Genomic DNA, 15932 nt, shown 5'->3' on the forward strand with positions numbered 1-15932 from the left:
CACGGACCAACATGGGTAATACAATAATAATAATAATATGTACATACATATTTTTGGGGTTTGATTTTGATTATATTTTGGATTTATTATGTCGTTAGATGTATTGTGTAGCGCAGTGAAATAATATGATTGCAAACAGTTTTTTAACAATTAGATGGGTCGCTAAATAACACGTAAACTGATAACAGTGATAACTGACTTGTTTTCATTGGTCATCGCGTTACAATAAAATATTTTACATTGTTTATTATTTATTAAATACAATGTCAGTGATGTGATATTGGCTAATGCGAAGGACTAACAAAATAAAATGAAGACTTATCATAAATAAATTAAATACTCTAAAAATCTTGAAGTTATATAATATACATATTTAGTACTTACTACAATAATTAAATGACATGAATGATTTAATTATTTTGAACACCGTTTGGTACCTACATCCAAAATACATTTTAATGTATATTCTAGATATATTTTTAAATACTATTATGACTTCGTTAAAATGATCGTGAACGGTACACAATTAAATTATTACATAATACAATGATAAATTTTTTTATAGGTAGCTGTATCTGGTGGTTACCATTTCTTGAACTTGCATTCAGTACTGTTTCATAGTAATGAAACTGAAGCTTCTCAATTTGCTATCGTTGACGTCAATTAAGATAAGATGAAACATGCAAAAAAAAACTAAGTAAATTATATTATGCAACAATCTATTTAGAAAACAATATTGTTTAAGTATAATGAAATGTATTTTTGAGAAGATGATCATTCGTAGAAAAGTCTCTCATAAATATAACAATTGTTATATTTTTTTTAAATGCCATAACATAATACCACTAATAATATGTAGCGGCAAATTAGATCGCAAAATAGGGTAACTTCCGCCAGTGGCAGCCGTAACTAAGGGCCCGGCGGGGGGGGGGGCTTGCCACGGGTTCAAAGCGCGAGGTGTGGGGCAGGGGGCGCCAAAAAGGGTGCACGAGCTGTACAGAGCAACGAGGGGGAGGGAGTACACCCCGGACGCGGGTGGAAATCGGGACTTTAACTCGTCAAGAACCAGAATAAGTACGCTTTATCTTTATGCGGATGGGAAATGTTCAATCATTGTTATGATTGAGTGTCAAAAGAATTTACATTTGTTTACTCAGTTGGGTGACATCAAATATCGGAGTAATTTGCTGACAACAGTCATTTTTACCGGTAAGTTATTAAATTCCATTAATCCCGTGATGTTTTTATGGTATATCTTAAAATTAAAGGAAAGCACATTTTTAAAAATAAACAGATTTTTAATGTCTACGTTAGATGCGATTGCATTTACAAAAAATAAATAAATTATAAACTTAGGTAATTTAGAAAAACTTCATAAACATTCCTGTAACAAAAAATCCTACAAAAAATCTGGATTCGAAAATATTTGTCACTGTTTGGATGACTGTTCTTATCATTTAAGCTACAGATCCGTCTATGAATTGTGCGAATTAGTCGTAACAACTTCATTATCCGAGATGTTTCAAATTCCGCCAAGAAATTTTCATTATCAAGAATCTAATATTCAAATCTTCGGTAGAGGTATCTATCTATATTCGGTATTAAAAAATGTTATTAAAAACATTGATATTAACCTACACAAAGCGCTGTTCGCAATTTATCATGTTGAGTATTAATTTACTTATTACCTAAATTGAAATGGGTAAAACCATTGATTTACCATATAGGATAGATCTTTAGTCAATTTCACATAGATATGATGCATACACATTTTCCGACAGTTTGGAAAGCATTCGGACCCATTCATTGGTCGGCCGCAATGATATCAATGAGGAAAGGTGACTTTTGGAAAGAAGTAGGCTGTGGAGATCACAGAAAAAGAACACACCTGTCATATTTACGGGAAATAAGAAAATACGGTATTACTACTGATGAATAGGTACATACTAACTCGATAAAATTTCGATAGCTCACTGACGACATTAATTGAGTGATGAGTTTAAATTATGTATTTTCCTAAACATTTATAGAAATCAAAAATCGTTGGATAAAATTATTTTACATTTTTAAAAACAATCTGTACCTACCTATTTATTTATATGTGTTTGAATGCCGTATTGAAATTATTTTTTTAAATTATCAAATTATTAATAATTTTGGACAAAGATGCAGTCATATACAATAATATTACAGCAAAGATTTTAGGCTTACGCATCAGAGTCTATTGCATACATTACGATAGACATGCTGAGGTCACGTGACATAAAGTCCAAACAAAACGTCAACATTCCTGCCAATAATCTGACAAATATAAGACCAATGACGCGCTGTATAATCTGTACTTATTAATAATACATTCCTACATAGACGAAAGATGCGGTTGGCAAATTAAATTATTTTTATAGAATATAAGTGATTATTTAAATACGTCAATATGCAATTACAAATTATTTTTCTTAAGAAGGTAAGCTTTAAATAATCGCCTAGTATAGAGCCTTCGCCACTGATTGATATTAAACGGTGTGCGTAGACCACATATTGTATGTAAACCAATGAGGTATTGACAGATTAGTTTAGAGTAGTTTTTGGCCCACTGAAAATAAAATAATGAGTTCCCTGTTTTAGCCAATGAGAATTTATATAGGGTTTGCCAAACTGAAGGTTGGAAATGTACGATTTTGGGTTGTAAGAACGTCATAATGATCCCAGCGAAAAAATCAAACCTCATTGGGTAAACCAGTTATATTTAATCTATGGGTAAAACAAAACGGCTTTTACAGTTTAAAATTTACAAACATGTTTGAAGCTAATTTTCAACAATTTTATAGTCGACCTAGCTCACTTGAGAGCGTGGCCAAGACTTGGGTATTTGCTCCTAAGACATTCCCAGGCATTAACAACTGCTGATGCTTCACATCCAAACGTGGAGCCTCGTGATACGCTCGATTAAAACAGAGTATGGTGCAGGCGGCTTGGTTTGGAGATTTCATGTTTGTGTTGGCAATCTACCCACGGATGTAGCATTACCCTAACTTAACTTCGGTATGATATACTTTCCTGCGTACCTACCTATTGAGCTTTCTCAGTTATACAATAACAATAATAATTGTATTTGAGTACAGTAAATTAATTGATAAATCTAATATTAATATACAATACAAAAGTATTCTTATATAGGTATATATATTAAATTCTGGCCGACAAACTAACCCCCTTCACTCAGGCACATCATCGCTATGGCCCCACCCAAATCCCATACTTGGTTTTTTACAGATTGCATACTTTGACACTGAATAAAACTTCACTCTGACATGTCGGCAAAAATATTAAAATGTAGTCATATTGTAGGTATAATAATGTTATTATTTAAAATAAATATATGTATATTATAGGTATTACTTATCTACAACGATTAAACGACGACCAATCGATAAAAGAACACTGCTCATCTTAATGACATACCACCTGTCGACCATCAAATAAATTTATTCGAAGTTTATTTTTTATTAATTTTCCGCCAAATAAAAAGGCACACTATTTTGACGTCCAGCCTCCAACAGGTTTATAGGATGTAGATGTAGCAAGGGATAGGATAGGATAAGAGTGGCGAATGGATGAATGGTCCGGGAGAGAAAGAACTGGAAGTGTGACAAAGAGGGCAAGATAAATAATGACAAAATATTAATCGTTCAATTATTACACTTTTAACAGTGACAGATGAATTATTTTGATTGGCCACACAGGTAGTAAGCGGGAATCGAATGGCTTTCTTTATTAAATTTTGAAGATAGAATTAGCCAACCACTGTGGCGTTCTTTGTGTCATTTTTTTTGTGTTACTGTTCGAACATCCGAATGGAAGCGAACGCTGACTGCATGGTCGTCATAAATTAGAGACAAAAAATCGGGGCTGACGATTACCTAACATCTAATTATAGTATTATTAAGTACCTACACGAAAAAGGATTAAAAAGATAATTTCTTAAACGAAGAAAATTTATTTATTTATTAACAAAAATTATTTTAAAACAATTTGATTTGAATGACTAATAATAGTACCTATGTTATGGAAACATACTCCACAAATAAAAAATACTGTGAATGAGTAAATTGGATAAAATATATGTAGGTATACGAATTTAAACGGTTCCACACAGTTAAAAATTATACAACGGCGGCGTCCGTTTAATATATTCACGTATAAATGGATGAGATGCATCCGTAACTTGCATCGAAATTGTTTACGACTAAAAGAAAACTGCATTAGTTAAGCTTTATAAAAATATGCACATAATAAAGTTATGTAGACAAGAATGCTCTATTTTTAAGCAAACGTTGATACGTTGAGTACCGACTGGCGTAATAGGTCATATTATTATTGTCAAGATTTTTTAAACATATTGTGATCCAAGTCGTTAGTTTATGCCTGTGAACATATTAGCATTAATCATTATTATTAAATATATAATATACACAATAACACTATGTACTAATATAGCCAAAGCATCGTATAACGCTGCAGTGGTTTTTCCTAGACGTGTTCGATTACTGATTACAGCTATCAAATCCTGGTACCTACTTATAAATAATTTAGGTTAGGTAAGTATTTTATGTCACATAATAAAACAACTTTAATAACTGTTCCTACTGTTTGTGCGATATCAACAACAAATTAAATCACCCAATAATGGAAGTTGTATTTTACATGCAAGTAAGCATTAATTAGTATTGTTTACACAATATTATAATCGCTGTGTAATTAAAGTCAACGGTCGATAACGCAGCGTCTGCACTTATGGTCATGGGAATGCATACATGCGCTAAAGTAAAATGCTATTTCACTTTAAATTTGTCAAAAATAATTTCTTTTCAAGTGTGGAAGAGCAAATATCAAATAAAATGTAAGTGTTTGATTTATATATGATAGCATTGTATATGTGAATACCTACTTCGGTGTATCACGGTGATTTCAGAGCCTTCAGCGTTTTACGTAGTGATATTAATGGTTAATGGATGGGGGATAATTAGATTTTCGCTCGTGCAGCAGCAGGATGTAAACGAAAACATAGAAATAACCACAGAAACAAAACCAGGTACATCAGTGGATAACTAATAATATTATTTATCATATTATGTTTATGACAAACAAATTATCGAATCCTTCAGCACCGGTCATACTATCAGGCATGTTATCGGTTCATCAAAATATATAGGTGCATTATACCGGTAAAGTAAATATTTAAAATATAAATTAATCGAAAGAAGTGAAATTCGAAAAGTTATACGATTTTTTTTTCATTTTCTCTCGGTATAAATAAATAAGATGTGCCGAGATGAGGTTGATTGTTATAATATGTGTGTACGACGTTAAATTATTAAAATATTCTATTGATGCAACAAATTGTATTTCCGCCGGTGCGCCTACCGTCTCTGCAAAGCAAGGCGGGCACCGGAGGAAGGAGCGTTTAGCCTGATTGAATCGCACACTAAGCATACAAGTAGAAACATTATTCAGCTGTTTATTTTACTTTTTCGAGGAAAAAATTTAATTTCATTTAATATAAGTTATTTTTATTGCATAAAAATTTATATAAGATATTCTCGTGGGGTCTCGTTTAATAATTTTTGAACGATATTATGCGATTATTCATAATGCGGAAATAACTGGTTTAAACACTTCGTAGCAGTCGAATCAAACGAAACATAGATGTAAAATGAGTGGCCCAAAGCCAAACTAGCCTGAACAGTGTAAAGTGCACAACAAAATAAACAAGGTTGTACAATCAAGATTCATATTACCTACATATTAATTAAATATGAAACAATAACATCCGATTCAAAATCGTCAACAGTACAGTATGGAGGTAAAATTTAATATTACTTTAAATTTTTGGTTTTGCCAAAGATGCCCAAGCAACACAAAACTGGGGTCCTCTAAAATGTAAAGTGGCTGAAAAATATGTTGTCTCATATTTATTTAAAAAATATATTGAAACTTCTCTCGATTTATAATATTAATAACACAACCTTCGACTCCAATCGTCACTGCTTCATATTAATATTATTATATATGCTAGATATACAGGTATACACAAACTCACATGAAAGTAAATTATAAATCGAAATACAATATATTGTATTAGTTAAAGGCGCTTTTATTTCATTTCAAACAATGTACCTAATATTTTAACTAGGAGTTAATAGTAAATACAAACATAGATAAATTAATTACAAACCTAATTCTTTAAGTTTACATTCATCCTAACAGTAAAGATGGTAAGCATACCACTTTAAAATGTAGAAACAATCGATTCCATTTGAAGTGATAATTTAATACCTATCTATATTTTTTTCATTTGAGTCTACGTGAATATTTTTTCCGCCGCCTTCAACTATCTTCAGTTAATACAAAAATAAGTAAAGCGCAATATACTGATAAAAGAATAAAATAACTTTTTGGTATCATAAAGTTAATAATAAATAGCTCCATTAACTAAGTGTATAGTTTATAAGTATTATAATAAAAAAAACTATTTATGAATAATTCTAATACAAATACAGAAACTTGCACGAAAAACAAAATATTGGTTAAAAAAAATCGATTCCTCTACAAATTTATAAACTAGCAATAAATAGTAAAAACTAACGACTGTTATGACCAGGGAACTCAGAAATAATGGGAACTGAAATACATAACGGGTAAGGCGATAGCAGTTAACCGACTCGAGTAAGGAAGAATCCGGGTTAAACTTACACACGTGTCGAGGATACGTTTGACGTCGAATACTGAAAACTGCTCTCGGTTTATGCATTTACGCTCATTTAATGTTGGTGTATTACACACACTACTGCACGTGCATAACGCGTGCTTCATTTTCGTAGGACACTCACACATTCAAAACCCTGCATCAAGATGCGGCGTTTTGAATATAGCCTATCGGTATTCTATTTATTATCTGTTCTGTGGTTATGACTCTGTCTACAAACATTTCAAGGTCTATGATTCCTTTTCATTTTCATGCTTTATAAGTTGTGTACCTTACTTTTCATACTGTTTTTGTGATACTGTATAATATAATATTTATATCTTATTTAGGCTGTTTTAACAATATTTCTTTGTTTAAATGTCATGTTGCGAACGTCTTAAATGTATAATCTGTAATGTTCATCATATGTAAAAATAAATAAATTTGAATGTGAATTTTAAATTTGAATTTACCAAGTTCGATCCTAAGAAGATCATGTGGGCCTCCCACAGAGTGGAGGATGTATTAACAGATATTTTTTACGAGAAATTTAAGTTAGCCACTTGCTAAACCTATTAGGTCTATCTATACTCTGGGTACAAACACACATTGAAAAACAACATGTGAAATCGCCACACCAGGGATTCGAACCGAAGTAGGTACGTGAATACTTACTTTAAAATTGTCAATACCTACCTATCATTGAACATGTGCGCGAACAGTATTGATAAAACATTGATGACGTGTTTGATGAAAATATAAATATTTCATGTATTGATAACACATATTATCTAATGTTCACTGACAATTATCTGAGTTTGTATCGAGAAGGGCTATAGAAAACAATATTGTGTCACTAGATTTCAAAATCAGCCAAGTCCATAATAGATGAATAGGAGAAAAACAGCTTTTTGTTTTCTCAAATACAGTGACAAGGGTGAAAGTTTATATTATTTCGAGTATAGAATATTTAAAATTAATAAATTCCACATTTTGATAATGCAGAAATGTTAGAAAGAAGTAGTTCTTCAGCAATTCACAAAAAAGTCAAAAATACCTAAAGGTGGACTTGGCTGATTTTGAAATGTAGCGACACATATGTTAATAATCACTTTTTAACGAAACACGTGATCTACTCGTAGTGATGCGAAAGAAATTTTTAAAATCTTCCGGGCGGGGTAAGTAGGTAGGTATATGGACATCATAATTTTCCGTAGGAAAACGTAGGTATTCTTTAAAATAAAACGGCCTATATGCCGTACTTTTTTTCTTTGGTTTTGTTTATTGTAAGCTACACAACCTTTTTTTTTCAAGAAAGACATTGTGGTACGCAAACAAAAACAAAATATATTTTCAATAAATATTATTGTTACTATGAGGACAAATCAGGCATATTTATTACCTATGCCGTTTATTCATAATATTATGTAGGTAGTATCAACGTTGACAATATAACAATAATTATATCGACCTTTGGAGGGCTGCTTAAATTTATAAAAAAAATATATCACGAACCGGTGATTCAAAGTGGCGCGAATAGTGAAGGAAATGGTAATGAAATCAGGTTGTCTAAAGATACGAAAGATGCCTATTGGGTATAATGAGAAATAGCAGAATCGAATCGCAGCTCGACATGCTCCTCAACAGCCGGAGGTTTCAATTCACTTACTGCGTTAATTTTTTTGTATAAAAAATAATTTTATTAGAGTTTAAAATCGCGGAGAAGCGGCGGACGACCTTGGGCGGGCGAGCGGCCGCTGCGCCTTGTGGACGATTCGACGGTCGAGTTGGCGCACCGTGCGACGCATAGAACGGGTTTTCTTCGATGAAATGTCATCGGAACTGTTCCTTTGACTTGACCCATCGCCGATTAAATTATATCCCATACAAACAAGCGGCCAATCCAATCCACTTGATCCGACAGAAATTCCGCATTTATTGTAGCTGAGTGCATATCAGACGCGAGATTTGATTTCAATGCAAATTTATTGATACTCTTTTAAAACTAGACCAAACCAAACGCATCAAATTTAATATTTATGCCGTTTAAAAAATATTTCCTTTCGTGTCCTTAAAAATTAAATTACTGGTATTCTTTTATCGGCGTTTCAATGTATGTTCTATCTACCTACCTTACCAACCAATCACACGTCTTATAAACGTTCCGTTTTTTTTTTTTAATTAATATACTATTCGAAGATAGGTATGCTCAATATCTACTTATCAAGTTCATTGGCATTCTGGTTTATTTCCATAGAACAACACTAAATTAATATAATATAAGTATGTAGGTATGCACATATTATAGTTATCCAATAAACACTGCAGACGTCGTCTTTAAAAGCAAATACCAACACAACAAAGTAACACACACACAGATCTAGTCATGTATCCAGTTTCATTAACATAACACCATCATCATCACCAGCTGGAGTCTACCCACTGCTAGATACCTCCGCTAGCTCCTACCACTTTTCTGTGCCTATTTCTTCGTGGCACGTCCCCCGAATGCATCCAACGAACTTAAGGTGTCCGTTACCACTACTAACCCTCGGGTACCACTGTACGACTGCACTATTTGTCCGGAGGTTCCCCACTCGCCGTTCGACATTCCAGTCCATTGTAAATCAATTCTATCACATCGTATAATCTTATCTGCCTCCTTATCGATTGGTTACTTTTGTGATCTTCCGCGTTATGCCCAACATACCACGTTATGCTACTCATAAAATATGATATGTGCCTAAAAATGTATTGGTCAAAGATTTTGTGGCAATAACCGTATTGTAGGTATACGTTATGTATATTAAACTTACTATATTGCTGATTTTAAGGTTAATGATGGTCGAGAAATAAAGAATCTAATACAAGAAAGCCAACACAGTAAGTATATTAATTGAGTTAGCATTTACTTGGTAGACAGTAAGTATACTTTGGCCGCATGATGCGATATGATTAAAAGCATCAACTTCTGCATTTAATATATTGTTATATATTATAATTATAAATTATTGCCAAAATCATAACAGACGTCTGGTAACGGATACGGCGCAAGATGAAGAAGATACTAGAATAAATGGCATTTATAAAATTACCATTGTATTAGCTGTTGAATTCTTCATGAAACCATCATGGCCTAATCCATTATAAAAATAATAATTTCATTTAAGTACTTATATAACATAAAAAATAGATTATAAGCATTGCCATTTTTGCATGGATAAAAAACACAGTCTGTATTTATAACAGGAAAATTTATGATTTATGAAGCTCACTAAGTACCTTTATACCTACATGTTTTGTGACATTCAAACGAACCCACTTCTAAAAATGAGCACAGGGTGCCCAACATAGATGTTGTGCCCGAGTAAATTATAAATGTACGCAGTATGCGAATAAAATTTGCAGAATTTGAAAGCGATTCATTTTTAAGACGAGGCTGTTGTAGGTAGGTACATCAACTGTAAGCACACAGTGGTGCAGCTCCTGGGCGACATACACCAATTTTGATTTGAAAAATGGTCTTCCCATACAGTCATATTACATTTATAACCAACTAATAATCAAGTGAAAACTACATAATATTGGTAAGTAAACAAAAAAATAACAGTATTTTGGGAGATTTAAATAAATTTAGGTATTATGGAATCAGTGCAGATAACATTATCGTTGATTACTGTAAATATAGAACGAATTGTTTTTACATAATATAGTAATACCGACTTACGCGAACTAGGAGTTACGCGGTTCTTTGATTTTTTCGTTTCGCAACACTTCAGACCCAGTTCCATCAAGAAAAGTACACGACAATTGCAAGCTTGGCAGAATGTCTCTCATCTCAATTGAAAAGGGCATACAACTTTTAGAAAAAAGACATAAGACTCCAACGAAGAACGCGTTATAGCCACAAACCAAGGAATAAAAAATATTAGGTTGCTACGAATAAATTCTGCGTGAAAAAAACAAAGGATTGTATCGTCAGACGAATTTATTACATTTAATGAAGCTGTCGACATCGAAAAAACTTTTTTTATGTAGCTCATTTATTTTTTTTAATATTTTTTACATATTAATATGTACTTACTTACAAAGAACTACAGTTTATTAAATATTTTTTTTCTAAACCTATTTTTATCAGTCCTTGGTCACAATTAAACAAAATTTGTTTAGGTATATAGATACTCGTACAAAGTTGTACCCCGACTTACGCTTTTCGTTGGACCCACGTACCTATCACGTAACTTCGGGGTATTACTGTATTTGATTAATTTCATTTCTAGCGAAATATAAATATTACATATTGATTCGTTCTGATAGCCATTCTGCTGCAATACATAATTGCGTTTAAGCATCAAACCGTTCGAATTAAAAATAAAAATCGATGTGTGTACTTATGTACGCGCGTTAGAAGTTATACTTCTTTGGTGTAACAAAACAAAATAAGCCGTTAACTGAGTCTATTAATATTACAGTGGACTAGATTGATGAAAACGCACGCGATTCATCTGTGTCTCATATAGCACATAATAATAATTGTAATTTAACTATTGTATTGGACCAAAACTCATCTTTGCCATACAGCGGTTATAATCGATTCAGAAGTGCCCATGATGAATTAATAAAAAATCAAATTTTAATATTTTTTTTAATTATTTACCAACTCAACATTCATAAAATTTATTTATTTATTGATATATAATTTTACTCATAAATAATACTTACATAAATATAGCCTCAAATCTTGATACACAATCTTTACAATGAAACATAAATATACACTCCAATATAAATAAAGTTTTATGAATATAAATTAATAGTGTAGAATGTTAGTCTCCAGAAATTTGTTTATAAACATATATTTATTATGACACAATATTGGTTATGTTTACAACACGTGCTCTTTGCTTGGTTGTATTGAACGACTAACTAAATGACACTATGCCTATGGTAGGTATTATTTTAGAAGTGATTGATCGAATTATTTCTACGTCTAAACAAAATAAGTAAGCAAATAGTTAAACTGTACTTTGGTACTGAATCCACTGTCACTCCGTCCCAATACTTTCGTCCTCCGCGCAGTCGACAGGAGGGAAGCGATAGCAAACTATAGTATTGTGTAGCGACGAGTTTTCTTAGTAACTAACTCTCAGTCTCATTGATTAACGTAACAAATTAAATTAATTTATTGGGCATGTCTTTAATTTCATGTAAAAAATAATAATAAACGTATACAGATGAATAATTCAATAACATTTTTTTTTATTATAACTCTTCTTCTAATGCAAACTCCAGTTTTGTGTTGCAATGCCGTTTTGTGTTCTGCAAATATATAAAAAACTATTTTTTGAATGTAAAAAACCCGATTAGATTTATTACCACGTATGACACAGTCAATATTATACTGGATCTTATATATTATTGAATAATTAATTACATTATTATATTTCCTTTGAGTGATCTAACATTTGTCTCATTTAGCGTCGAACTGTAAGCTAAGCAGTGATTGACTAATAATATGAACTGGGCGTATCCATTTTCGATGGATATTTTGGATGGACGGGACATGGGGAAAAATCGAGATGGCACCGTGTTGACTCCTGTACCAATGCGTGACATGAGAATATTATTAATAAAACATTTATTAAATAAGTAAATTTAAACTCAAAGCACACTTGAGTGCGTCACGACATCAGTCTTATGTAACTGCTCCTGAGGCATTCCCGAGCGTAAAAAAACTGCTGTTTACTAAAATCCGTGATTTACGAACTCGTGATACACCCGAGTGTATTCGGGGGGGGAATGGTGTAGCGGGTCCAACAGTTTGCAATATCCCGATGCGTGACCTCACTCCATATGTATCATTATGTAATATACTTATGAGTAGGTCAGTAGGGGCATACTTTTTCAGAATCTAAGAAGGTATCTTAGGACCTGATGCTTAATCATATTAGCCATGTTAGCCATCATTTGGTGACAGCGATACTTAAAGTTAGTTGGTTTCATTGACGACATCTTTGCACCTGGCCCATAATCTCTATTTGACTTATTTTGTTGATAGGTACCAACCGAAATCTATAGCGAGGATGCATTGTATCAGTACCTATCACAAAAAGATATTTTTTGTGTTTTTTATAATCTAGTAGGTAACTAGTTTTATCTTTGTCATCCACTATCATGGCAAATAATTACACTTTTGAGAATGTTTTTACGTTAGGTAGGTATATAAAATCTTGAAAACAGAAACTCAAACTAATTTGTAATACGTATACCTAATACCTACACCAAGAATAAAATACAATGAAGAAAAAAAGGCAAAAAAACTCCTATAAGAAAATCAAACATGGTACACTGTGCTTAGTCATAGCGATCACAGCCCATATAAACATCTGACCCATAATTTATAATTATAATATTATTTACATCCGTTAGTCGTGTTTTGCGAGTTATGAACATACAATAGGTAGTTACTAAAAACGTAAAGGGAACAAAAAAAATGTTGCGGGCCACACAATGAGATGCATACGTAAGAAAAGGTTTTGCAGTGGGCCCCCTAAAACCGATCAATAAGCAAAACAAAGGTTACAGACGGAAGCACGTTTATAATGCTTCAATGACGAATATTAAAATATGCAACTTCAACATAAATCATTGTGAAAAAAAATACTAACATAAGGTCAATAAGCAGATCGGACAATATGTCACCGAGTTGGGGTAGAGTTAACGGCTTTGCCATTCTCATAAATGTGTAAGCCCAATTAAAGTTTGGAAAGAGGAAGATAAGATGAAAGATATAAATAAAATGATGATTATCATTTTCCCTAACTCACCCATGCGTGCGGAAAGTCATCCCGTGGCCAAACCTCGAGACATGTCACTCTAATGGCGGGAAGTAAACAAAAACAAAAGCGGTAGGTAGGTACCTACTTGTAACAATATTGAGACCGATTGGTTTGGTCAATCAAGATGAGGTATGGTCAATTAGATGTTGGCAATGTCCCAATACTCATGAACTATACGAAGCAAACCGGTCCTGATTATAATAATTACATTATCTGAATTACCTACCTATTTTAAGTAATAGAAAGTTGAATTACTTATAATATTTCAACGTTAACTCATCACCCAACTTTTCTTGGTGCATGTAAATACGTAGTAGGTACTTACTTAGGAATGTATTTATAGAAAAATGTGCATCTTAACTTTTGTCTAAAAATCTATCAGACAATATAGAAAAAATGCTGTTTATCTCCTAATTAGAGAATAATATTTAGTTGAGGGTATATAGGTATGTAGGTATTGTGGTTTTGTTTCCTTCCTCAATAATAATATTGTAATACATAATATATTAAATTAATTCTAAAATACATAGTACTTATAGGTATAACGTTATTTTAATTTTTTATCGGTTTAAGAGGTTTGATCACGCAGAAAATTATCATCAAAATTGTAGATAGTGACAAAATCAAAATGATATAGGTATATTGATACATTGACAGACGACGTGCCAGAGAATTTGAAGTACCTATTACCTACTTATTGACCTTGGAATACGTAGTGTATTCTCCTAACGATTTGTATATTAGTTCTTATAATGTATGTTTGTATGTATATCCCTAAACATTAAATTAATAATTTGAGATAATTGCAGAATAATATTATAAGATCGTAAAAAAAGCAGACTTTGCCTGTGATATCACGCGAATTCTTTTGACTGAGGTCGGAAAAATTTGCATAAAATTGAGCTAATTCTAGAGCTACACTATTGAAAACAACGCGTAAAATTTAGTTATACAAATGAAATAACAAAATCATTATTGATAAACTTTTCGGTGAGATATGTCACAAAAATAATAAAAGAACATTGTGAGGACATAGGTATATCCCGGACAACACTGCCATAGAGAGAGAGAGAGAGATAATATATAATATTAGGTACCTACCTGTCATCAGTTTTTTTTTAATAAAACAGGATTCTTATCTGAATTTGTTTATTTGTAATTTAATAAAAACCTAATCTAACCTTTCTGATATTTTATGTTTGTATCAAATAGGTAAAATAACATAAATACCTAGGTAAGCTTCAAATTAAATTATCATTATTCTAATAACAATTAAGTAAGTATATTACAAATTATTTTTTAATTTGATTATGATTTTGTTTACATTACTTATAAAACTTTGGAAATTACAATATTATGTTGAACGAATTAATGATATAAAATAAAAATGGAGAAAAAAACGAAATACAATGTTTAATGGATAGTTAAATTGTAACCAGGCACATATATGAGTACATCAACATATTACGCAAAATATATGGTTTTCATTCCTAAGAACTAAATATCAATATCACACCAACAAATCACTGTAATAAATAGATTTAAACTAAAATAATTTATGATTAAAATAAGTGGCCAACGAAATTTGACATGACATCAAAAATAACAAAGACCTTGTGAAAAGTAAATAGTATTTTTTTTTTATGTTGCAGTGTGAGACAACAAACTTAAGTTCCGCCGGTGCGCTCCGGTATCTGGGTACACTGAATACGTGAAGCGGTGGCTCGTACACCAGATACATCAATTTTCCGCGAATATTAAATACTTATAATTTTATTTGTAAAATTAAAATTTATTAGATTCACAATAGGTATATACTATTTTTAGTCCTATAACTTATTTTTTTCTATATTTTTTGTTGTAGATGCACCGTGGGTACGCATCATATTATAAAAAAAACTGCTTACGTGGTCCTTCAAATTCAACTAGCAAATAATTTAGTATCATATTAAATTTACACATAAAAACGTGTCATTCATAATAACATTGATATTATTCACAATTGATTTACAAAATTTGGTTGTTATTGTTATTGGCATTTCCTACTTATAATATGGATGGTTTCATTATTAATATACCTAAATATTTAGTAAGTAGATGGTTATTTGACCTAGTTCATTATATTTAATTTAGAGGTATTTTCGACACACTATGCCAGTTTTAATTGGCGGGAATTGCTGTTTGAAGTATAACTCAGTCGGCACTCATAGCCCAGTTGAGTGTGTAACGAGCTGACCTTCCATCTGGGGACTCCGGGTTCGATCCGGTGAGGTCACAGTATATTATTTAATTATAATATTTATGTGATTTTTTCAGTCTGGGTGTTTGTGATTGTTTTAATTCTATTA

At 31.9% G+C, this 15932-nt stretch overlaps 1 protein-coding gene across 1 annotated transcript in view; it reads right to left on the reverse strand.

Moving 5' to 3' along the window:
* Nucleotides 1-15932, reverse strand: part of LOC147066895 (uncharacterized) — a 103555-nt gene that overhangs the window by 51070 nt on the left and 36553 nt on the right. The window lies entirely within an intron of this gene.

Source organism: Rhyacophila brunnea, unplaced genomic scaffold (assembly GCF_057557595.1).
Source record: "Rhyacophila brunnea isolate RB1 unplaced genomic scaffold, BYU_Rbru_1.0 scaffold_4, whole genome shotgun sequence".
NCBI lineage: Eukaryota > Metazoa > Arthropoda > Insecta > Trichoptera > Rhyacophilidae > Rhyacophila > Rhyacophila brunnea.